Genomic DNA, 9,190 nt, shown 5'->3' with positions numbered 1-9,190 from the left:
TTAAATTATTTGTAGCACAAGTTACTTTTCCTCTCAGACAAACCTTCAATTTCCTCATCAATAAAATGAAGATTATAAAATCTACCTCCTGGGTTATTGTGAGGTAACATTCTAGGACAGTTTGATATATAGAGAAACTAAATCTGTGCAAATTTAAGTATTGGTTGGTTTGCCTGGAACCTTTTGTTGGTCCCCTGAGATTTCAAGGTCGCCTCTTCTCTGCTACTTGCCGCTCCATACACCCATTAGAAATGGTAGAATGATGAAATATTTTGTTTAATTGCCTTCCTGGAACAAATATCCTGAGCAAAGGAAAGAGAGGAAGGATTTGCAGAATGACTGTAGAAGCTTAGGCAAGCAATAGAGGCTAGGCTATCATTCTGGTCAACCCCATGTGGACTTAAGCATCTTATTGATAACAGCCTGTCAAGGTTACTGTGTGTCAGCAACATATACTATTTTACCAGGTAGTTGTTGAGCACCTATATGAGCCAGACATTGTGCTAAGTCCTAGGGTAAAATGGGGTATAAGCCTGCTTTGAGATATTTAGAGTCTTAAAAGAGCACAAACAGACCTTCATCTTATTGTGATAGTACCACCACAAGAATGAGATCTCTAAGAATGGAATTTTTTTGTTTTGTTTTGTTTACTGTAGTCCACAAATTAACAAATTCATAGGCCACTGTGGAATACTTTGAACCCATAGAAGATGTGCCCTGCCTCTTTTTAAATTAAAGTCAACAGATGTACCCTGCTTTAATAGTGACTGTCTCTAGTTTAAAATTAGCAAGAAACAATCTATTACAGGAACTGAGAGGTAGTATGTCCATGATCTTTTAATAACACACATCAGTGTATTTATCTAAATGTATCAGTGTTTTTATCAATTCAGGTAATGGTACACCAAAAATAAGATATGTAAAAGTGCACAGGGTCCAGTCAGAAATTACACAAGTTATTTGAACAGGAAAAATGTAATATAAGGAATTGTTGACTGGTAGGAAGTAAATATTAAATATTTAAAGTAGCAGGAGCAATAAAAGCAGCTACTACCTCTAGGCTGAGGGAGAGTAGACACTAAGGGAAAGAAAGCCTCTCCCTCCAAAACTTTGGAGAAATTCTGACTACCCCTGGTACTATGAGGAGTGAGAGGAACTTGACAGAGGGCAGGCTGAAGCTGGTCTGTAGAAGTGAGCTGGTGGTGAGAGAGAAGTGTGAGAATGTCACTAGGCGTCTTCACAGGCTGCTGGGCTCCCACGCTAAATGGTCTCAATGGGGGCTGGAACCTGGAAGGAAAGTTTCTTCCTGACACAATAGCCTTGCTGTGTCACTCTAGTGCCCTCTGTTGAATAAGCCTAATGGCAGTTGTTTAATCCTGATACATTTGATTCACAGGAAGGGCCATAGTGATTTAATGCCATAACATCCAGGATGATAAATGGGCCATTTTCATAGATTCTTATTGGGCTGTAAATTGGTATGGAGGGCAATTAGACTGTATATGTCAAAATTGCAAATGCGTATACCCTTTGCCTCAGTAGTTCCAGTCTCAAGAATTTGATATACTTGCACTTGAGTCCAGCAACATATCTATAGTTATTTGTTGCAGCGGTATATGTAATAACAAGAAATTGGAATTAACCTAAATGTTAGTAGGGAATTGTTTAAATGATGTTACATCCATAATGGAATATTACGCAGCTATAAAAAATGAAAGTTGTTTACATGCTAACATGAAAATATTTCTAATGTACATTGTTAAAAGGAAAAAAAGTCAAGATGTAGAACAGTGTTTATAGTATGTTACCGCTAGTGGAAAATGAGGGATGGTGGAATTATATAAATATTTATGCCTTTACAAATCTCTAGAAAAATACATAAGAAAACTAGTTATCTCCAAGAGGTTTGGAAACTGGGAGGGTGGAGGTTGGGGGTGGGAGGGAGATTGTTTACTGTTACCTTTTATACTTTTTCCTTAACAATGTAGATATATTATTTTTTAAGTAATTGAGAATTCAGTTTTCCCACTGAGGACAGAAGTGAAAATCAAATTGGGATTTCTCTCTTTTGAAGATGATAACATTTGAACTGTATGGCAATAGTTTCTCCATTCTAAAAACTGATCTTTTTTTTTTTTTTTTGAGAATTTTGCATTCCCTCAAGTAGATCTTCCAGCGGGTATTCAATAAATGCTTATTTAACTGAACTCGCTTCCCATAAGATTCATTTTTGATAGAAAAATTTTTAGTTTTGTCCAGCAATTTACACAAATGAGTGGATTATAAGACAAAATTATCCAGCCTGCAAAAATGGATACTAGAACTTATTAAAGCAAGAAATTAAAATATCATAAAAGTTTTCTACTCATTCATTTCTCCATTCATTGAGTAAACATTTCTTGAGAACTTAGTATCTGATATTTGCTAAGCTATTGTAGTCTCCAACATTTATTACATACTATGTACCAGGCATCATTCTAGGTATGAGTATTAACTCATTTAGTCTTCATAACAACCTAAATGTTTATGATACTATAAATCAATTGTAATTTATTACAAATGAGGCAACTGAGGTACTCTGTTTTAGGGGTTTTTGTTGTTGTTTTTGAGTAAATTACCCAAGGATACATTCCTCTGCCCTCGTGGAACTCACAATCTAGTAGAGGGAACAGGAAGGAAAAAATAAATCCCAACATGAAGTGAGAAGTGCAATGACAGAAGAGATCCAAATGTAGCAAGAGCTTCCTAGACATGGATCTTGGAGAACAAATGTAAATATGACAGATGGGAAGAAAGGAACAGAGCCACAGTGTCAGGAAAATTCTGAAAAAGAAGAGTGATATTGATGTACTTGCCTTATATACTCAAATATATTGCAAGCAGGCAACACTTTAAATTATGGTACTGTCATATAAATGGACAAAACATTGGAAAGCCTAGAAGTCCAAAAATAGACCTGAATACAAATGAGAATTTTGTATATGGAAAAGGTAGCATTTAAATCACTGAAGGAAAGATGGATTAATCAGTATATGGTGTTGGAGCAACAGGTAGCCATCTGGAAGTTTCTTTACCAAAATAAACCAGTTAGAACAAAAGTTTAAGTAAAAATTATAATCATTAAAACTATATATATATATATATTTGCAAGACACATACCCGATAAAGGACTTGTATCCCAAATACACAAAGTACTCTTAAAGCTCAACAGTAAGAAAAGAACCCAATTAAAAAGTGGGCAAAAGAACTGAACATGCACCTCACCAGGGAAGATACACAGATGGCAAAGAATGCATATGAAAACATGCTCTACATACATCAGTAGAGAATTGCAAATTAATATAAAAAGATACCAAAAAGGTACACACCTTTAAAATGTCTAAAATCACAAATACAATTACCAAAAGCTGGCAACAATGTGCAGCAAGAGGAACTTTCATTCATTCTGGTGGAAATGCAAAATTGTATAGATGCTCTGGAGAATAGTTTGATATTTTCTTATATAGTCTTGCCATATCAAACAATTGCACTCATAGGTATTTACTCAAATGAATTGAAAACTTATGTCCACAAAAAAACCTGCGTATACATGATGATAGCAGCTTTATTCATAATGACCAGAAACTGAAAGCAACTGAGATAACCTTCAAGGTTAATGGGCAAACTGGTACATCCATACAGTGAATTATTATTTAGCAAAAAAAAAAAAAAAAAGAGCTATCAAGCTACAACAAAGACATGGAAGAATCCTAAATGCTTATGGCTAAGTAAAAGAAAACCAGACTTGAAAAGGCTATATGATTCCAACTATATGGCATTCTGGAAGAGACAAAACTATAGAGACAATTTTAAAAATCAATTGTTTCTAGGGGATTGGGGAAAGAGGATAATGAACAGGTGAAGCACAGGATATTTAGGGCAGTGAAACTATCCTATAATACCGTTCATGGTGGATACATGACATTGCACATTATTCAAAGTCCATAGAACTATCTAAGGCAAAGAATAAACCTAAAGGTAAACTGTAGGCTTTAATTAGTAATAATGTATCAATACTGGTTCACTCACAATAACAAATGTACCACAATAATGTTAATAATAGGGGAAACTAGGTGGAGACAGGTATATGGGAACAGTGTATTATCTGCTCAATATTTCCATAAATCTAAAACTCAAATATAGTCTATTAAAAAATTTGAAAACTACATGAAAACATGGAAGAGTTTCATTTCATAGCTTGAAAGTTCTTTAAGAAATAAAAGATTGTAAATTCTAATTACATTTAAAAGTGTATAAAATAACATTAAGTTAAAATAAATGCAAAACAAAAAGTCATAACTCATACAGAACTAATTTCCTTCATATGTCTCTTTAAATCAATAAACAAAAGATGATTAACCCAATTTTTTAAATAGTCAAAGGATGTGATCAGTTTACCAACAAAATGGCTCTGAAATATGTAAAAAGACATTTAGCCTAATTCAAAATAAGAAATATCCAAATTAAAACTATGATGAGATACAATATTACCTATCATACTAGCAAATAGTAAGAATCACTAATCATGTGCTCTGTTCCAAGTGTTGCTCAAAATTTTTATGTGTATTATCCCATATACATTCACAGCATGAGTCAATTGAAAATTTTTGCTAGCCAACTGTGTGGGTTAGGGTGTCAGCAAACTGGGACCCTCCTGTATTTCCTATTCAGCACCTCGTTTCTTGTAGATGACCCCTTCACACCTTCTACTCCTCAAATCTTAACACCTCCTTCCCCACCTTTACTCTCCACCGATGACCTTGCTTCCTGCCTCCTACTTTGCTGAGAAATTAGAAGCAATCAGAAGAAAATCCACAAACTCCTCCAAATCTCTCGAAACTACCTCCATCTCTATCTCTATCTCTATATAATATAATCTACCTCTCCTCTTACGGACAAACTATCAGTGTTCCTATCCAAGGTCACCTGTATCAGAAATCAGAATTTTTTCCTTTCTAATGAAACATTCACACACATAGTCTTAAAAAAATTTTTTTGGCTCGCATCCCCTTCCAGATACTGTCATATCTCTACTCTTTTTACAGCAAAACTCCTCAGAAGAGTTGTTCATGTCTCCACTTTGTCTCTTTGCATTCTATTTTTAAAGTTTTGTATTGAGATACATTTTAAATAACATCAAATTCACCATTTAAAGGTTAAAATTCAGTGATTCATACTGAGGTATCATAATAGTTTCACAGAGTTGTACAGCCATTACCACTATCTAATTCCAGAACATTTTATCCTCCCCAAAATCCCTGTACCTAACAGTGATCAGTCCCAAATTCCCCCTCCCCTAGCCCCTGGCAACCACTAATCTACTTTCTGTCTGAACTTGCCTATTCTGGACATTTCACTTAAATGGAATCATATAATATGTGGTCATTTGTGTCTGTCTTCTGTCACTTAGCATAACGTTTCCATGATTCATCCATCTTGTAGAATATTTCAGTACTTGATTCCTTGTTATGGCTGAATAATATTCCATTGTATGGATATACCAAATTTTGTTTACTCATCACTCATTGATAGATATTTGGGCCCTTTCTCTCTTGAACCTATGTCAGCCATGCTTTAACCCCCCACATCCCACACATCACCAAAACTACTTTAAACAAGGTCATCAATTACCTCTTTGCTAAATCCAATAGTCAATTCTTAGTCCTAGTCCTACTTAATTTATATAAAGTAGTTGACAATGTTATAACTTCATTCTTGAAATAGTGACTTCATTTGGCTTTTGGAGTACCGCACTCCTGATTCTCCTCCCACTGCACTGGCTGCTCATTTCCAGTCTCATTTGTTGGATCTTCTTTATTCTCCAAACTCTAAGTGTTGAAGAGCCCCAGGGCTCAGTCTTTGGACTTCTCCATTTATACTAAGTGAACTCCTCCAGACTCCCGACAATTTATCAGATGACCTACTATCTATAACATTCCCAAATTTATATCTCCAGCCCAAATTGCTCCCCTGAATTCCCAACTTGAGTATTTCCTATTCAATGTGTGTGGATGGATGGATGGATGGATGGATGGATGGATAGATAGATAGATAGATAGATAGATAGATAGATAGATAGATGATAGATAGATGATAGATAGATAGATAGATGAATATATATATATTCGTCTAAAATTTATCCCAAGCCAAGTGGAGAGTCCCTAGATGATAAGATGCTACATGTAGAGAGAGGGGCTGGGAGAGAACAAGGAGCACAGAGGTGGCAGACATGTGAGTGATAGAGTCATCCTGGAAATGAATCCTCCAGCCCCAGCCCATCCCAGCTAATGCCATGTGGATCAGAGACAAATTACCTGGCTGAGCCATTCCTGACACAAAATTGCCAACAAAACAAAAATAGCTTGCTATGTAGCAATAAATGAGACACACAGTGACAGCTATTAGTCACTGGCATGAGACAGCTTAGGAGGTGAACTTCAGGTATTTCTGGTTCAATTGTTAACGCCCTCCCTATGGTGAAGGAGGGGAATGAGGGTCTTTCAGCCTAAGGCCAGTACACTTTGGAGCTGTCCAGCTTCTCTTGCTCTGATGCCCTATCCACCAGACAACTCTCTGAAGCCCTGCAGAGACCACCCTAATGGAGATGCTGCCTGCATCTTGGGTGTCCCATCTGGTCTTGATGACAACCATGGTAAACTAATAAAATGATCTCTGTCTTTCCCTGCAACTTGATCACTAGGCAAGAATGTGCCAATTATAAGGCCACAGTATGCTGGTCTGTCCATATGAGAACTGTAGTGCTGACCAAAACTTAATAAATGAACATTCTGGAATCTGCCTTCTTTTCGTGGGAGCTTTTCAGTTAGTTGATCTTCAATGGACAGAGAGCATGTGTTTGAGTCTTTAGAGCAAAAGAAGAATAATTTCAACTGTTTTTTTGTTTAGATGACACATCTATGAACCAATTCCAGATGTATTTGTCTTCTATTGATTTCTACACTTTATTCTCCCCATTTAGCAGATAAGAACATGGAGGTTACGTGCCTTAAGTGCTCTCCTCTCCTCTATCTGCCTATTCTATTTGTTCATTCCTCAAGACTGTGACATCTACCCCATTTCTATAATTTTAAATTTGAGGCCATTCTTATTGTTTTAATTATATACTGGTGGGTATATAACAGTAGTATCTCATTATAGTGATGTAATTCTTAACAAAAGTTGCTAAGGTTACAACTACTGTGCTATTCCAGCCCTTAGTCTGCTGCAAAAGTAGGTCAGTAAGTGGCAAAGGTTTGATGGCTTTGGCTGAATACTCAAGCAACCCCACTGTATTATCATTATTATTTGGATGGTGATCATTTAAATAAACCGTGATGGTTTCCTCACTTATATAAAGAAATCTATTCATATACATGTAATTAAAATTTTGTAGTTATATTATCAAATAAAAAAAATAGTATTTAGAGCAAATAGTACATTTATTCCACAAATAAATGAGGTGTGACTCCCCAGTACACTACAGCAACAAATGAGACAAGATTTGGCTCCTGCTCTCATGGAGCTTGAAGTCTACCTTTATGAGAAACCACTTTCTTCTAGTTAATACAGCTGTTAATTTAATTTATCTATTCGACGCAGATTTCTGAGGTTTTCAAAGCTTTGCTGTACCCTGTTTTTTTACCAGCAGCTGCTGGTTCTAGTTTGGTTGTTCATGCCAGTATAATTATTTTTCAACTAATGGTCTTTTATCTCCTTCTTAAGGTAATTAATCAAAAACATGAAATTTCTGACCATCTCGTTAATCAAATCAACATCCCTCTTCTTCTGAGGTATTAATAATGGTTATTTCTTTTCAAAACTTCTCACCCAACTACCCCTAATAGCTCCCTCAAAATTTTTTAAATTGTGGTTTAAAAAATAACATAAAATTTACCATCTTAATCCCAAAATAAGTTCTTAATGTCCTAAACTGACTTTTTTTTTAAGTTTTTTTTTAAGTTTTCCTTCCTTCACACATTACTCAATAGTGCTACCGTTATCAATTTAAACAACAATTTTACAGTTCCTCTGAGGAATCTCTAGGATGATTTTTAATCCAGTAGTTCAACTTGATTGTGAGTTAAAGTGGATTTTATAGGCTTTCCCAAGGCCTAACAATTACTTTATGAAAGCACTAGGACTAGACCCTAGCTGACGGGTCTCTTTTGCAACTTCAATAGATATAGGGTGGCTCATGGGGACATTTAGACACCCAGTGGCTCACAGGAATCCTCTGCAGTCCAAGAAGTACTGAGCTGTCACAAGGTAGAAGGATGAAGCTCTGGTGACAAGGACCAACTTTTTTAAAGTGTTATTTGCCTAAAGCCCCAGTAAGAGGAGCTGTACTGAGTTTGGCCTGAAACTCCAGGCCCTCACTTTGATGAAAATTAGTATTTCTGGCACTGTTTACCACCTGCAGTTATTTCATGTCTGGACCTGGAAACTCATTTAAAAATTAAATTTGGTCTTTATCAAAGTAATCCATGGTTCTATTTGTAAAAGCTACATCTCCAAATCTCACTCTCCTAAGGTAGATCCTCAACAGTTTTAGCTACTTCCCTTGGTATCTACCTCCACATTTCTAAATAATATACAGCCATTTCTTGCTTCATTTTTTCCCACCATTATCTATTGACTTCTCACTTTGCTGTATAGGAATTAGCTCTCTCAAAAGAGTAATGCCTATTTTCCCTTCTGCTCATCCCCAGCATATAGTTATATCACATGATTATGACCACATAAGTTTACTGTTGAACCACATCTTGTTTTTTCTATGACCCCTTTACTTTTTGCTGTAGTTCATAATTGACTCTTTTTTTCCCCCATGTGCCTGATCCTGTAAGAACTTATTTAAAAATTTCCCCAGATCCTATTCTACCTGCCACATGCCTATCAGTAATACTTTCCATTCTTTCAAATATATTAGTTCCATTTTTTTTTTTTCCTAGATACTTTTCTCCTGGAGCTGTTTGCCTGCTCCAAACTGGAAGAACTTGCTACCCAGGCCTGTCACAACTGAAATACAAACGCTTCATTTCTCCTTCATGTTGATAGAGCTACCTCACTTTGCGGCCAGCTGAGGGAGCAATGAGGCAGAAATCTAGTCCATCATGGCTTTCTGAGCTGTGCATCCTGGGAGGGGCAGGCAGCC

This window comes from Pteropus alecto, unplaced genomic scaffold (assembly GCF_000325575.1).
Source record: "Pteropus alecto unplaced genomic scaffold, ASM32557v1 scaffold88, whole genome shotgun sequence".
Lineage (NCBI taxonomy): Eukaryota > Metazoa > Chordata > Mammalia > Chiroptera > Pteropodidae > Pteropus > Pteropus alecto.
The sequence above is the reverse complement of the archived record's forward strand: the minus strand, read 5'-3'. Positions refer to the sequence as shown.